The sequence below is a fragment of the Salvia splendens genome, chromosome 13 (assembly GCF_004379255.2).
Source record: "Salvia splendens isolate huo1 chromosome 13, SspV2, whole genome shotgun sequence".
Lineage (NCBI taxonomy): Eukaryota > Viridiplantae > Streptophyta > Magnoliopsida > Lamiales > Lamiaceae > Salvia > Salvia splendens.
In genome coordinates, this window is record NC_056044.1 from 8,534,738 (window position 1) to 8,552,029 (window position 17,292).

The 17,292-nt window shown below is 43.0% G+C and overlaps 1 non-coding gene across 1 annotated transcript; it reads right to left on the reverse strand.

Moving 5' to 3' along the window:
* Positions 1-1,700: 1,700 nt before the first annotated feature.
* On the reverse strand, positions 1,701-1,807 carry LOC121763140. Its single transcript, XR_006042383.1, has one exon. It is a non-coding gene; the product is annotated as a small nucleolar RNA R71 (small nucleolar RNA).
* Between the last annotated feature and the right edge of the window lie 15,485 nt (positions 1,808-17,292).

Consider the following 17,292-nt stretch of genomic DNA (forward strand, 5'->3'; position numbering starts at 1 on the left):
CTACTCAACGAGAGCATGCTTCCTATGGTTTTTATTGCAAATATCACTATGTGTTTAGGTTAAGCTCTTTATGTTTCTCCAAGTTGTAATCTAGGCTTTGTATAGATATTTTTACACCATTGAACTCATATGTTTGTTACCAACAATGTGCTTAATGTTATTCACTATGTTTTTGGCTAATAATGTAGTGTTATTATTTCCTTTGCTATTGTCTCTTAACATAGTTTAAGAATGTTTGATTGTTGGACTGTTATTGAATTAGAATTGTTCAAAGGATAATTTGATAGTGGATTAAGTAGGTGATCATAGTAGATGTTTATTTCTCTAGCGCTTCGTAGGAATTTATAAACATTGAAGATTGGTTCGTAGGTTATGTGTTCAACTAATTGCGAACTACTCATCGTGTACATGTTCAGTGTATGTGATTAGGTTGATGTTTTAATCCCTTCATATGTTTCATTGTTAAAGGTGTAGAACAATACAAGCCTAGTGAGCAACTTGAAGTGACATATTTTCCCGTTCGAATAGTTTTTCTTTGGTTAACTTGTAGCTTTATTTTGTCATTAACTTTTGGAAATCAAAACCTTCAAAACAAATCACCTTTTAGTATGTCTTTCCTTTGTTTTAGAGTTAAATAATCAATTCATTCCCTGCAGATCGACACTCGAAGTATTACATTCGACGTTGTATTCTTGCAGTATTGCTGTAATATTAGAGCTATTTTATTAAACTTGTGTGATCTTATACTTGATAATTGAACTCGAAATTTACACATCAAGTTTTGGCGCCGTTGCCGGGGAAGGCAATAGATTGTTTAACTTCTAGCTTGTGTTTTGTGTTTTATTTGATCTTTCTTTTTATTCTTGTAGATACTCATTTCGTTTTCTTAGGAGGTGATAGCCATCTACCACGTCTGGACTTGAAGACGAAGGAGTATATTTTTCTAGGTGATATTTTCTCTAATTCTTAGGGTAGTAATTTGGTAGCTTAGTTTTTTTTCAAGCACACACTTTCTATAGGACTTACCCCAAAGTTGTCGAGATGTCTCGCTTTCGGTAATAGGGAAATATATGGTGTTTGTGCTTGGTGTCTTTTCCGTTGGGCAGGTTATAAAATAAAAAAAATTTAAAAAATAGTGAATGCACACGCGATCACAGGGTACACCACCGTTTGGATTACTCTGTTATCAATGAAGGAGAAGGTTTAGAGGTTCAACAAGTGAGTTCTTTCCGGACTATCTGAGTCCAATCAGAAGTAACCTACAGTTTAAGTTAAGGGAAGAAAGGGATCAAGAGTCAGACGTTGAATCAATGGCAGATAACAACAATGAGATTCCACCACCCGTGGGAAGGTTTGGCGACACTCTTAGGTCGGGAATTGAGTATCCGGGGGAGTTCGCTTATGCAAATGATAACGTCAACATTCCAGCTCACTACATTAGTTTGGTGAATGGAGGAAATCTTTTCCACGGACGGGATGATAAAGATCCGGTGAGTCATCTTAATGCCTTTTATGAATTGACCAATTCTCATAGACCTCCAAATGTGGAGCATCATCGGATTAAGAGGGCATTATTTTCATTCTCATTGAGGGAGAAAGCAAGAGCGTGGTATGATTCATTACCGGGCTACAACATAGCAACATTCCAAGAGTTGAAGTCGTTGTTTCTTTTGGAATACAACTCTCCAATGAAGATCGAGAAATTGAGAGAGGAGATCACTTCCTTCCGACAGAAATATGATGAGTCCTTCGCAGAAGCATGGAAGAGATTCACAGAAATGCTAAGGAAATGCCCAAGTCATGGTTTAGCTCCGGGGCATGACCTTTTGAAATTCTACAAGGGGCTCAATAATGAAGGCACGTGATTAGTCATTGCAGGCTCCAATGGGAACTTAGATGATCTATCTCACGATGAGGTTAGAGCCCTATTCCAAAGATTGGCAAATAATCAAAGGAATTGGCATAATCCAAGAAGAGCGGCTGAGAAGGCATGAGATACATTTGGTGCTACAAAAGATGTAGAAAGAGTGACAGCAATAGAGGCTCAATTGGCAGACATAAGCACTCAAATGTCTTCGATGACAAAGGCAGTTAAATCTCTTCAACTGACTCCTCAACCTCAAGCAGTTGTTGTTTTGAAGTGTGGATTGTGCCAAGGCGGACATCATACGGATCAATGTCCAAGTCTTCAAGGACCATCAGTGGAGGACGTGAACTACATTGGTAACAAGCGTCAAGGGTTCAACCAAGGCAATCAATACAACAATCAGCAGAATTGGAGGCCTCAACAAACAAAATGGAATCAAGCTGGTCCTAGCAACACCTCGGGTAATCAATGGATGAACAATACTCAACCCCCAGGTTTTGAGAAGAAGTCATCAGTTGAGGATCAATTGGGTCAGATGTTCTCTTTTATGACTAAAAGTCAAAAGGAGAATGAGAATTTCAAGGAAAGAACAATGGAAAAGTTTGGACAGATGGACGCTACAATAAGGAATCTTGAGACTCAGATTGGGCAGCTTGCTACAGCATCTCATACAAGAATTCCTAATACAATCCCGAGTAATACAGTGCCCAATCCTAAAGGCAATGAACAATGTAAGGTAGTGACTTTGAGAAGTGGTCGTGAGTTGGATTCGACACCATTAATGGACGGCCAAGGAACTTCCGACATCTCACACGCAGGGGCGGATGAGATGTTAGGCTTGCATTCCTCGCACGCAGGGGCGGACGAGGCATGTAAGGGAAGTCCCGCGTTGGTGCATGGGGCCCAACATGGTCAAGAACAGGCTGCATCCGGCAGCAAGGAACATGGTGAAGAATCCGAGTCAAGTGGAAAGTTTTCTGCAGAAGAGAAAGGAAAGAACAGTAGAAATGGAATCAAAGAGAAAGATGATGACAAGTCCAGCACTAGATCCGAAAAGCAAGTTCAATTTCCCCGATCATATTCCTCCTCCACCATATCCACCCAAGAGGAAGAAGAGGGCCCCAAAAGAGAAAAGTTTTGAGTGGATGATGAATGTGATTCGAAAAGTGAATGTGGATGTTTCATTAGTGGACCTCTTCACTAATTTTCCCAAGTTCTCCAAGTTCTTCAAGGACATGATGGCAAATAAGGAGAAACTACAAGACGAGGGGATAGTGGCTTTGAGCATGAATTGCTCACAATTGATTTCTGGAATGATGCCAATGAAGAAGAGGGACCTCGGAAGTTGTGTGATTCCTTGTGAGATCGGCAATACAATCTTCACAAAATGCTTATTAGATCAAGGATCGGGGATCTCACTGATGGCTCTGAAAACTGCACGTACCATTGGTCTAGAGGATAGAATGGAGCCTATTGACATTGCTCTACAATTGGCTGATCATTCCATAGTGAAGCCCACGGGAATAGTAGAGGATGTCCTGGTCAAAGTCGACAAATTCGTCATCCCTGTTGATTTCATAGTCTTGGACATGCCCGAGGACAAAGAGGTACCAATCCTGTTTGGTAGACCATTTCTTGCCACGGGAGATGTGTTGCTTGGAGCAAAAGACAACTCTGTCACGTTCAGAATTAATGGTGAGCAAGTGACCATTAATGTAGAGAAGGAAATGAAGCACCATAGTGATGCAAAAGCGTGCTTTAGAGTTGATGTCCTTGATAAATGCTTATTTTACAAGATGTGTTGCTCGGCAAGAATAGAAGGAAGCGTATATGACAAAGGGATCTTGGAAAGAGACCGTGGTTCGACAATCAAAGTAAATTTTGATGAAATAGAGGATTCTCAAGTTGATCAACCAAGTTTCGAAAATGAATGTGTGGTGGATACTTTCGTGGCGGATGTGCAACCTTCAATCGAAATACCACCAAAGCTTGAATTGAAGCCACTCCCGGCAAATCTGAAATACGCCTTCCTTGGTGAGGATGAAACTCTACCGGTAGTAGTATCGGCTATGTTGAATGATGAAGAGGAATCCAAGTTAATAGAGTTGCTGAAGTCGTACAAGCAAGCTCTAGGATGGTCCATCGCCGATATCAAAGGAATCAGCTCCGCAATATGCATGCATAAAATTTTGATGGAAGATGGAGCTAAGCCGGTAAGAGAGAGACAAAGACGGTTGAACCCACTTATGCAAGAAGTGGTGGAAAAGGAAGTGAAGAAATTGTTGAAATTTGGGATGATCTATTCCATATCCGATAGCGAGTGGGTTAGCCTGGTGCAATGTGTACCGAAGAAAGGAGGAATAACCGTGACAGTCAATGAAAAGAATGAAGTCTTAGCAACTCGATTGGTAAACTCATGGAGAGTTTGCATGGACTATAGAATATTAAACAAGGCGACAAGAAAAGATCACTTTCCGTTGCCATTTCTAGATCAGTTGCTTGATAGGATTGCGGGTTATTCTCACTATTGCTTCTTGGATGGATACTCGGGGTATAATCAGATTGCAATTGCCCTGGAAGATCAAGAAAAGACGACATTCACTTGCCCTATTGGTACTTATGACTTCTGCCGGATGCCTTTTGGTTTGTGCAATGCACCGACTACATTTCAACATTGCATGATGCCAATATTTTCTGATATGAATGAAGACATCATGGAGATTTTTATGGATGATTTCTCCGTCTTTGGATCCTCATTTAACCTTTTCTTAGAAAATTTGAGACGGGTCTTGCAAAGATGTGAAGAATCGAATCTCGTGCTTAATTGGGAGAAGTGTCAATTCATGGTCAAAGAAGGCATAGTTTTGGGACACAAGGTGTCGGAGTTGAGATTGGAGATGGATAAGGCGAAGATTGATGTGATATCTAAGTTACCTCCCTCACCGAATGTGAAGGGCATCCGTAGTTTCCTTGGTCATGCGGGATTCTACCGAAGATTTATAAAAGATTTTTCAAAGATTGCAAAGACACTTTGCAACTTACTCGAGAAGGATGCCAAGTTCGTCTTTGATGATAAATGCCTTGAGGCATTTGAATTGCTTAAGAAAAAGCTAGTTGAAGCTCTTATTATTATCACACCTGATTGGTCGAAACCATTTGAGTTGATGTGTGATGCTTCGGACTATGCTGTAGGGGCCGTTTTAGGCCAAAGAAGAGACAAGGTCCTACATGCCATCTACTATGCTAGCAAAGTACTCAATGAACCTCAATTGAATTACACCATGACGGAGAAGGAAATGTTAGCAGTTGTGTACGCTTTTGAGAAGTTTCGTGTATACTACTTGGCACGAAGGTGGTAGTGTTCACAAACCATTCAACTATCAAGTATTTGATGAATAAGAAAGATGCAAAGCCTCGGTTGGTGAGATGGATCCTATTATTACAAGAATTTGATGTGGAAAATAAAGACAAAAAGGGGACAGAGAATTTGGTAGCTGATCATCTTTCTAGGCTAGAGTGCTTGGAAGAGACGGAAGATGAGAAAAAGAAGAGGATCAATGAAAAATTTCCCGACGAGCAAGTGTTGCAAGGGAAGATCGGGAAACATATGTGCCGTGGTTTGCTAATTTAGCGAACTACCTTGTCACGGGCATTATACCCGAAGGGTTGTCGTCTAACCAAAAGAAAAAAATTTTGAGTGATACCCGCACTTATGTTTGGGAAGATCCGTTTCTCTTCCGTATTTGTAGTGATGGAGTCATTCGAAGGTGTGTGGGAGAGCATGAGCACCTTCAGATTTTGTCTGCATGCCATGATTCTGTGTATGGCGGCCACTTTGGAGCACGTCGAACTACATTTAAAGTGCTTCAGTCCGGATTCTTTTGGCCATCGATCTTCAAGGATGCAAAAACCTATGTAGAGAGATGTGACAGTTGCCAAAGATCCGGCAATATCTCGTGGAGAAATGAAATGCCAATGACTAACATTCACGAGGTAGAACTCTTTGATGTTTGGGGAATAGACTTCATGGGGCCGTTTCCCAAGTCTAATGGACAACAATACATTCTTGTAGCGGTCGACTATGTATCTAAATGGGTAGAGGCAGTGGCCACGGCAACCAATGATGCCAAAGTGGTGTTAAAGTTTATCAAGAATCACATCTTTAATCGTTTTGGGACACCACGAGCTATTATCAGTGATGGAGGAACTCATTTTTGCAACAAGTTGTTTGAAAACCTTCTAGGAAAGTATGGTGTCCAACACAAGGTTGCTACCCCTTATCATCCCCATACTAGTGGCCAAGTTGAAGTCTCCAATCGAGAGATAAAGCGGGTGCTTGAGAAAGTTGTGAAGCCGTCTCGAAAGGATTGGGCTCAAAAGCTAGATGATGTGTTGTGGGCATATCGAACGGCATATAAGACCCCGATTGGAACTTCTCCATACAAGTTGGTCTTCGGAAAAGCTTGTCATTTGCCGGTAGAACTTGAGCATAAAGCTTATTGGGCTTTGCAAAAGCTTAATTTGGATTATGATGCTGCAGCTGAGAAGAGGATGTGCGACATGAATGAGATGGATGAGTTTAGGCTTCATGCATATGAGAGCGTTGATCTCTACAAGGAGAGTGCTAAGAGGATACATGATGCAGCCATTAAGCCTCATCAGTTCAAGGAGGGACAACTGGTCCTTTTATACAACTCTCGGCTGAAACTTTTTCCGGGCAAGCTCAAGTCAAGATGGTGGGGTCCTTATGTGGTGCACAAGGTATACCCCTACGGTGCTGTTGATATCCGAGATCATAAAAATGACATTCTTTGGAAGGTGAATGGCCAACGCTTGAAGACCTATGTTGGAGTTGAAGGTGACATGGAGGCAAGAGAAGTGGCTTCTCTAGTGGAGCCGAAAATGTAGATCAAGGATGAAAAAAGTCGAGCCAACGACTATAAACAAAGGCGCTGATTGGGAGGCAACCCAAGTTTTTATTTTTCTTTTACTTTTGATTTCTTATGTTGGAGGTTTTGTTTGCTCAATTCTTTCCTCTAACATTTATTTTGAATTGAGTGTTTCTTTTTGTAGGTTTTGTTTCTTTTTGTAGGAGCAACATGGAGATAGGACTCATTTGGAGCTTAGGGGGAAGCACACCCACTATGGATATCATGCCATGTTTGGGGGAGTCCTCTTTCCCTTTACTTTATATGTTCTTCTTTGCATGCATTGAGGACAATGAAGCATTTAAGTTTGGGGGGGTTGTTTGAGTTTCAATGATTTCTATGCATGATGCATGTTTTTGGGTGTATTATATGCTAAAGTGTTTTGAATCATGTAATTGACGGGTGCATGCTAGATCTTCAGCTTTTTGGTTAGGAAATCTTGCTTGATCTTACTTGATCTTTGAAGCTTAGGATGGATAGAATTTGTGCATGAATTTATTTGAAAGAGCATGTTGTGACTACATCCGATTTCTTGAGTTGAGGAGAGTATGAAAGTCATATGTCTTGTGGAAATTATTTTGGATCGATTTGCTTTATCGAGTTGCGTGCTTGCATTCATTTGTGTTAATGATTTAGGAGGATAAGGCACTAGGATGAACTCCATGGCCAAATAATCACAAGCCTAGTCCAACAAATGATCCCCTAGAAGTCACTTTGAGATTAATTCCCTATTGTTTGTGTAAACACTTAGCCGATCACTTAGCTACTTAAATAAGCCTAATTTTAGCCTCATCAATAGACCTTGCTACTATTTGGGTGCTAAATACAAATTTGAGCTTTGTTGTTTGAGTTTTGAGTGTTGGGTGGTGTCTTGTAAAAGTGTAGACATTTTGAGACTTGATGTAATGCATAGGTGAAAAGAATGAAGTTCATAGAAAAAAAAAGAAAAAAAAAAGAAAAAAAGACGACCTCCAAATTTGCAAAAGTCGAGGTCTTATCTAAAAAAATGGAAGAAAAAAAAGTTTGATGAAATAAAGTTAGAGCTTCTATATTTGTAAGATGTAATCTTGTCTAGAATGGATCTCAAGTTTGGGGGAGTGAGAGTTTGGTTGTAAAATCTTGTTGTTTGATCTTTGGAAGGAAGTTGTAGGGGGGAAGAATTTGGCACTCAAATGTGTAGACTTTGAGCTCACTATCCATATTTATCCTACATCATCCCTAGCCCCATTACAACCTTTTATCAAAGACCTTGGACCTTATTGTTGATACATTGTGGATGTTTTGTAAATAGCTTGGTAGAGTTGAAGAAGTTTGATTTGAAATCCGCGAGTCTATGTGATTAGTAATGCTTGACGAGTCAATGATGACGGTTTGAGTTGTATGATCTTATGCTTGGACTTACTTTGAAATGCACCTTGACTTGAAGTTCTAGGGTGATGAGTGATTGTTCTTGAGAGTGGGAAATCTTGATTGGAATTGTTGGGGGTTTAGATTGTGTTATTCACGTCCCTACATGATTCTTTGTGATGAAAATTTTGTTTTTGTGGGTTAAATTTTGTTGAGTTATTGTGCTTAAAATACACCTTGCTCGAGGGCGAGCAAGAGCTCAAGTTTGGGGGTATTTGATGCGAAGCATATTTCCTATACTTTTTCCCCTTAGACTATACATTTTTATGTAAATTATAACTCATCAAAGAGTGCTTTATTGAAGTTTAGGATGTTAAAGCGGGAAGGTTGTCGGAAGTGCACACTTGAGGATTCCAGAACTAACACCCGGTCGGGTGTTTTAGCTCCAACACAACACCCGGTCGGGTGAAATGTAGAAATCATTCGGAGTCCAGAAACTTCGCCCGGTCGGGCGATTTTGTGGTACGAAACGCCCGGTCGGGCGATTTCAGTAAAGCAGGAGGAGTCCAGAGAGAACACCCGGTCGGGTGTTCTGACATCACCAAATCACTCGGTCGGGTGTTTCCCGCGATGCACCCAGTAGCAGTTCGCCCAGTCGGGTGAATTTCCTTTTTAATTTCGCCTGGTCAGGCGTTTCGGAGCTTCAACCGCTAATTGGCAGTTTACTCGGCAATTGAAGAATAAAAAGAAGGAAAAGAATCAGACGAAGGGGAATTTTCATAGAGGAAAAAAGAGAGAAAAGGGAGAAAGAGAGGAGGAAGAAGAAAAGGAAGAAGTTCCGGCCAACATTCCGACGATCCGTCCAAATCCCAATTCCACTCAACGAGAGCATGCTTCCCATGGTTTTTATTGCAAATATCACTATGTGTTTAGGCTAAGCTCTTTATGTTGCTCCAAGTTGTAATCTAGGCTTTGTATAGAAGTTTTTACACCATTGAACTCATATGTTTGTTACCAACAATGTGCTTTATGTTATTCACTATGTTTTTGGCTAATAATGTAGTGTTATTATTTCCTTTGCTATTGTCTCTTTAACATAGTTTAGGAATGTTTGATTGTTGGACTGTTATTGAATTAGAATTGTTCAAAGGATAATTTGATAGTGGATTAAGTAGGTGATCATAGTAGTGTTTATTTCTGTAGCGCTTCGTAGGAGTTTATAAACATTGAAGATTGGTTCGTAGGTTATGTGTTCAGCTAATTGCGAACTACTCATTGTGTACATGTTCAGTGTATGTGATTAGGTTGATGTTTTAATCCCTTCATATGTTTCATTGTTAAAGGTGTAGAACAATACAAGCCTAGTGAGCAACTTGAAGTGACATATTTTCCCGTTCGAATAGTTTTTCTTTGGTTAACTTGTAGCTTTATTTTGTCATTAACTTTTGGAAATCAAAACCTTCAAAACAAATCACCTTTTAGTATGTCTTTCCTTTTGTTTTAGAGTTAAATAATCAATTCCTTCCCTGCGGAGCGACACTCGAAGTATTACATTCGACGCTGTATTCTTGCAGTATTGCTGTAATATTAGAGCTATTTTATTAAACTTGTGTGATCTTATACTTGATAATTGAACTCGAAATTTACACATCAGTTTTCTAGTCGCTTATAAATAGCGGTTGTCTTTGTTTTAAATGCAGTTTTGATTAATTAAGACTATTTACGTTTTCAAGAAACTAGAGTTTCTCTCATTAATCACAAGTTCAGTCATTTTTTACATTCCCTCTTTTGTCTCAAAGTAGATGTCACATGTTCTTTTTTAGTCTGTATCGCAAAAGATGTCGTATTTCCTTTTTGAAAATTTTTTCTCTCACGTCAATATATAAACATATAAATTTATCTCTCCACTTAACACACAAAACAATATCTCCTAACATTTTATGTGTGTCAGCACCCATGTGTGACATCTATTATGGGACAGAGGTTGTACGAATAAGTTTTTTATTATCTCTCATACTTTATTCTATTTCCACTTTAATCTTTAAATCATGTGTCTAAAAGAAACAGGTCAACTATCTTGAGACGGAGAAGATGAAGATAATGAATAAAAGAAAGTTAAAGGAGAACAAACTCTAAAACAAATTGGTGAGTCCGCGAATTTCTGATGTTAGTGAATGCAGGAAAATACAGATCACGACACAAAGAATTTACGTGGTTCGATTTACTGAAGTAAATCTACGTCCACGGGAAGAAAAGAGGGCAGAGTTGTATTGCTTGATCTGTTTTCTACAGCTTACAAATACAAACTTGCTATATGGTGTTTTATCTCTAGAGAGCTTAAAACTCTTCTATCTGATCTAAGTTCTATTTATACATTGAACTAAGATCGTGGCTTGCATCACCACTAATGATGGTTGTGGATGTCGTGGAGGTCCTGCATGTAGCGTAGGTCATGGCCTACGATCGTGGCCTGAGCTGACACCACGTGATAGTGGATGTGTTGGAAGTTGTGGAAATCCAGTATGGGTCCACTAACTCCTTGTTCGGTCGAATACTGAGACCGAACTGCTTTGGTTGCCGATCTGAGAGTAGAGCTTGATGCCGACCTGAGAGCAGAGCTTGATGTTCGGTCGAATACTGAGACCGAACTGCTTTGGTTGCCGGTCTGAGAGTAGAGCTTGATGCCGTCCTGAGAGCAGAGCTTGATTGGTTGGCTTTTACCGAGCTGTAGGCTGAGGCCGAACTCTTTGGTAATGCCGAACTCATACTCTTCCTTGGGCTTTGGGCCGAACTCATACTCTTCCTTGGGCTTTGGGCTGATGGGCCGTCATTGCTGTTGGGCTTGTTTAGTACGCACCCCATCACTACCCCCCCCGAAGGGCGAAGTGAATCACTTCGGCGAAGTGAGTCACTTCGGCATTCTGGATAAAGGCAAGGGGGAGGCTGATGTCAGGGGACGTGCCTTGCACGTGACTGCATTAAATGCGACAGTAAAATCCGGCCGTTGAATCCTGAAAAGGTGGGATTCGAAACGGTGCGACGATTTTGAAATCTTCGCCGAACCTGATAAATACCTCCTTTCTTCATCATTGAAGCACTTTTGCGACTGCTTCTTCTGCACTCTATCTCCTTTGCGTAAAAATTTCCTTCCGCTTTCAAGAATTTCTTCAGAATTTGCAAAGAGTAAGAACCATGTCTTCTTCTTCTTCTTCTTCCGAGTTAGGTAGCGGTAGGAAAGGCGGTAAGGGGTCTTCTGGCCGGAAAGAGTCCGGGGAGAAGACCGTAGAGTATTTCCATAGTATTTTGAGTAAGGATACTGTGATATCCCTACCCGAACAATACTTTTTTCCTGGGGGGAAGGCGGTGGTACCTGACGGTGATCATAGGGCTGACTCCCCGCCGGAGGGTTACGCCACCGTGTACGAGGCCTGCTTAGAATGCGGGCTTCGTTTCCCTCTTCCCCCTGCCTTTGTAGAGCTGCTAGATTTTTTTCAACTCCCTTTAGGTCAGGTGACTCCGAACTCTTGGAGGCACTTATCGGCTTTTGCTGCCGAACTGCGTAGTCTAGATAAGGATCTGTCTCTGAGGGCAATCCTTAATTTTTTCCAGTTTAAGAGGAAGGGATCTTGGTTTTACTTGGTCCCTTTACAGCCTTTTAGGGCCTTTTGTAAAACCAAATGGCCGAAATGGCAAAATCGCTTCTTTTTTTATAATAGGACCGCGGCTCCTAGTTTTCCCTGGAGAGGGCCGAAGTCCGTTATCCGTCATCCTCGGCCTGAACCGTTGGACGAGCTCGATGGCGAGCTCAACAAGATTCCCATAGTTAGGAAACAATACACGGAGTCTGAGCTCGTCAAGGGCGACGTCGTGTTCGACATCTCGTCTTCGGACGAAGAGGCCGAGGGTGAGGATTTCTCTTTATCTTTATGCTCTACTGCTTTAACGAAGAAAACTAACCTTGTTTTCTTGCTTTTTGGCAGTGTTCATGCTGAATAAGGTTAGCCGCAAATCCTCCGAGCTTAAGGAGCCGGAGAAAGAGAAGGCTACCAGCTCGGCGCCTGATGCCGAGAAGAATCCGAAGAGGCAAAAGACCTCTTCGGGTCCAAAGAAGCCGGAGTCGACTTCGGCAAGTAGGAAGGGGAAGACCCGGAAGCCCCCGAGAGCGCCAGAGAAAGACGTGGTCTTGGCGCCTCCTTCGGAGCATATCTGTGAGCCATTTTTATGGCCCACGGACTTTGCCGAGGTGAATTGTCTTCTTGATTCTTTGGCTTGGCTTCTGTCCTGTATTTTTGGTGCCCTCTGTTGACTTTTTTCCTTATCCATTTTCAGAGGAACGATATGCTCTCCAAGCTCGTCGCCGTCGAACTCTCCAAAGCGTCCAACGACTATGCTGAGATGCAGAGGAAATTGGCGGCTGCTTGTCACCGGGCCGAGCAGGCTGAGGCAAACTTTGAGAAAGCCAGAGCTGCTAGGATTTCGGCCCAGGATGAAGCTCAGTTTGCCAAAAACCAGCTCGTCATCCAGCGAGAGCAGACGAAACGGAGGGATGCTGCCGCCGTGGTTGCCCAAGGAGAGGGTCTCCGTGCTTTCGTGGAGAAACTCTTTCTGAGCCACCAATTCTCGGCCTTTGTCGGTGATCTGGTAAGGCTAATTACCGATAAGGGCGAGCAGGGGGCCGACGTCGTGCTGCCTCTGTACAGCCGAGAGATAGCAGCTCGGCTTCAGAATCTGCCGCTCCTTGAGGAGCTCGCTTCATCCTCGGTCCTGCTTTCTGCAGACCGAGTCCGGAGTTGTCGAGCTGATCGGGACGAGAACCTGGAGGCTATCTTTGCCTCCGTGGGACCCGTTTCACCCGCTTCGACTTACAACGGAGAGGGTGAGGCCGAGCCGCTGGAGCAGGAGGTCGGCGATAAGCAGGCCGATCAGGAGGCGCAGCAGATCGGCTACGGTGGCGCCGAGCAGGCTGGGGAGAGCAAGGAGGCAGAGGCTGAAGCTGAAGCAGATAAGGAGAAGGAAGCTGAACCTCACCGAGAAGGCGGAGACGAAGCTAGCGAAGTATGATTTCGCCCCCCTTCTCTTAGTTTAGTTTCTTCCTTTATGTAAAATGGCCTTGAAGCCCTCCTTGTATAGAAAGAATTTTTTCTTATGAATGAAAAAAATTCTTCTTTCTGCTCTTGTGTCTTCGTATAGCCTTTCGTACTCTCTTACTCCTGTTGTGGTTTACTACCTGCTCGGTAAGCTGAAATGCCGAACTGACATAGCTGCTTTGTATTCTTAACTCTCAAGGAGCAGGAGGTACTTCACTGGAAGCGGCTGTACTCTTCGGCTTTAGACGAAGCTGAGAAAAGAGCTATAGCTGACCAGATGAAGAATGACGAACTCTTGGCTCGTTCAATGAAGCTGGAGGCCGATAATAGGGACTTAGAGTCCGAAAAGAAGGATCTGGAGGCCGAGCTGAATACCGCCGTGGCTGAGAGGACTACGTATGAGGATTTCATCAGCAGGCGTGGGGGAATGACCATCTCAGAAGTTCAGGAACGAGTTGACGAACTGTGGGAGGAATATCATGTACTCCGGAGGAACAATGCGCTGGAGAGCTCGGCTTGCCAACAAGTTGTGAAATCATTGCGGCGCTGGGCTTCTCGGTACGACATCGTTCTTTCCCGGCGTCCTCCAATCGAGAGATTCCTTAGGCATTTCCCGCCAACAGATGTTCATACTCCAGCTCAAACCCTTGATTCACTTGCTCAAAACCGTACTCCAAGTCAGCAACGAACTCTGGAACAGCCGGAAACGTCAAGACGAGAACAGGCTGAAGTTCGTAGAGGAGCTGTGATTATGAGTGAGCAAGATCAACAAATGCTTCGTGAAGAGACTCTTCGCCGCCGAGGTGCTAGGGCTTCCCGGGCTCAGAGAAGAGGTGGCAGGTCGATTAGAGCATCTCGTCGACCTGCTTATTCTGCAGCTGCCTGGAACGCCCGAACTCAGCTTCACGAGGATTTTGTGAATAGATGGCTCAACTTTAGCAACCCTGGACAGTAGAATAGTCCTTTGTAATAGCGTAACGCCATCTTGTAGGGTAGCGGAGTTGTGTGCCGAACAAGATTTGAAAATGAAATTTTGTTTCCGCTTCTAACACTGTGTATTTACAGCTTAGCGAAAAAATTTCATCGTACTTGTCCTCGGTCTTATGAAGTAAACTTCTTTGACCGGACTTGTCTTTGGTCTGATGAAATAAACATCTTTGACCGGACTCGTCTTTGGTCTGATGAAATAAACATCTTTGACCGGACTCGTCTTTGGTCTGATGAAATAAACATCTTTGACCGGACTCGTCTTTGGTCCGACGAAATAAACATCTTTGACCGGACTCGTCTTTGGTCTGATGAAATAAACATCTTTGACCGGACTCGTCTTTGGTCTGATGAAATAAACATCTTTGACCGGACTCGTCTTTGGTCTGATGAAATAAACATCTTTGACCGGACTCGTCTTTGGTCTGATGAAATAAACATCTTTGACCGGACTCGTCTTTGGTCCGACGAAATAAACATCTTTGACCGGACTCGTCTTTGGTCTGATGAAATAAACATCTTTGACCGGACTCGTCTTTGGTCTGATGAAATAAACATCTTTGACCGGACTCGTCTTTGGTCTGATGAAATAAACATCTTTGACCGGACTCGTCTTTGGTCTGATGAAATAAACATCTTTGACCGGACTCGTCTTTGGTCTGATGAAATAAACATCTTTGACCGGACTCGTCTTTGGTCTGATGAAATAAACATCTTTGACCGGACTCGTCTTGTCTGATGAAATAAACATCTTTGACCGGACTCGTCTTTGGTCTGATGAAATAAACATCTTTGACCGGACTCGTCTTTGGTCCGACGAAATAAACATCTTTGACCGGACTCGTCTTTGGTCTGATGAAATAAACATCTTTGACCGGACTCGTCTTTGGTCTGATGAAATAAACATCTTTGACCGGACTCGTCTTTGGTCTGATGAAATAAACATCTTTGACCGGACTCGTCTTTGGTCTGATGAAATAAACATCTTTGACCGGACTCGTCTTTGGTCCGACGAAATAAACATCTTTGACCGGACTCGTCTTTGGTCTGATGAAATAAACATCTTTGACCGGACTCGTCTTTGGTCTGATGAAATAAACATCTTTGACCGGACTCGTCTTTGGTCTGATGAAATAAACATCTTTGACCGGACTCGTCTTTGGTCTGATGAAATAAACATCTTTGACCGGACTCGTCTTTGGTCTGATGAAATAAACATCTTTGACCGGACTCGTCTTTGGTCTGATGAAATAAACATCTTTGACCGGACTCGTCTTTGGTCTGATGAAATAAACATCTTTGACCGGACTCGTCTTGTGTTCTAATTTGGCGATTTTTGTCGCCGGGATCGAACTTTCCCTTGTCCTAATTCGGCGAGTTTTATCGCGTGGATCGGACTTTCCCAGTTAACCGAAGTGGTCTTATGCAGTAAACCTCTTCGACTGGACATGGTCGTCCCCGGTCTTATGAGGTAAACTTCTTTGACCGAACTTGGTCGTCCTAATTCGGCGAGGTTTATCGCGTGGATCGGACTTTCCCTTATTGCAGTTCGTTTCAGACGAAGTGCTTATTTCTTAAGCCGAATTGTGGTCTTGTATCTTCTTGAGAAGCTTGGACTCACAATCGTTGGCTTATTGCAGTTCGTTTCAGACGAAGTGCTTGTTAAGCTGAATTGTGGTCTTGTATCCTCCTTAGAAGCTTGGACTCACAATCGTTGGCTTATTGCAGTTCGTTTCAGACGAAGTGCTTGTTAAGCTGAATTGTGGTCTTGTATCCTCCTTAGAAGCTTGGACTCACAATCGTTGGCTTATTGCAGTTCGTTTCAGACGAACTGCTTGTTTAAGCTGAATTGTGGTCTTGTATCCTCTTTAGAAGCTTTGACTCACAATCGTTGGCTTGTATATGTTCTAAGAAGGGGATCAGCCTTCGAAGAACAAGATACCTCAGTAACATTTGTAAGAGACGACACGCACATAGACAGACAAAACGCATAGACAAAACGCACAGAGACAAACAAAGACCAAGCAAACCAAAGAAAGCACATTGACCGAACAACTGACTGACCGGACTGTCTCTTACAAATGGAACTTTTTGAGGTTGGAAACGTACCATGTTCGGGGTACTTGTGCTCCTGACACGTGGGTCAATTTGTAAGACCCTTTGCCGAGGACTTCTGACGCCCGATATGGACCTTCCCATGTGGGTTCGAGTTCGCCCAGCTTTTTTTGCTCGGCTTACTTCGTTGTTTCTCAAGACGAGATCTCCCACTTGAAATTGCAGCTTTTTCACCCTTTGGTTATAATACCGGGCTACTTGCTCCTTGTACTTGGCTGCTTTTATGCAGGCCAATTCTCTTCTTTCTTCGGCAAGATCTAGTTCGGCTCTCAGTCCGTCACCATTCATTTCTGAGGAGAAATTGAGTTCGGGGACTGGGTATGCCGATCTAAACCGGAATCACGGCTTCAGTGCCGTACACCATCGAGTTCGGCTCCGGTGTGACTTCGGTCATTTCGCCTGCCTCTGACTCCGGCTGCTGTGATTGCTATGCTTGATGGTGCCGAGCTGATTGCTCGGCACTTTTAAGCGCAATCTGCAAACTCTTGCTCTTTTTTGATCACCTCGGATGACCGCTATCCCTCCTTTAGGGGGGAAGGTGTTCGGCGAGGATGCCTCTGATCGCTATGATCGGGCTTCTTTTCGTCTCCTCTAGATGAGCTGTCTAAAGACCGTTTTCGACGGTCTGCCTCATCGGCTCGGGAGAACTGGTCCGCAATGTCCCACATCTCTTGAGCTGTTTGCGGACTGCATTCCACGAGCTTTCTGTAGAGAGCTCCGGGCAGGATTCCATTTTGGAATGCCGAAATGACAAGTAGATCATTGAGATTATCTACTTGTAGGCATTCCTTATGGAATCTCGTCAGGAAGTCGCTGATCTTTTCGTCGCGACCTTGACGTATAGAAAGCAGCTGAGCCGAAGTAATCCGGGCTTCCGCTTTCTGAAAGAACCTCCTGTGGAAAGCATCCATTAGATCTCGGTAGGATCTAATGCTGCCTTGAGGAAGGCTGTCGAACCACC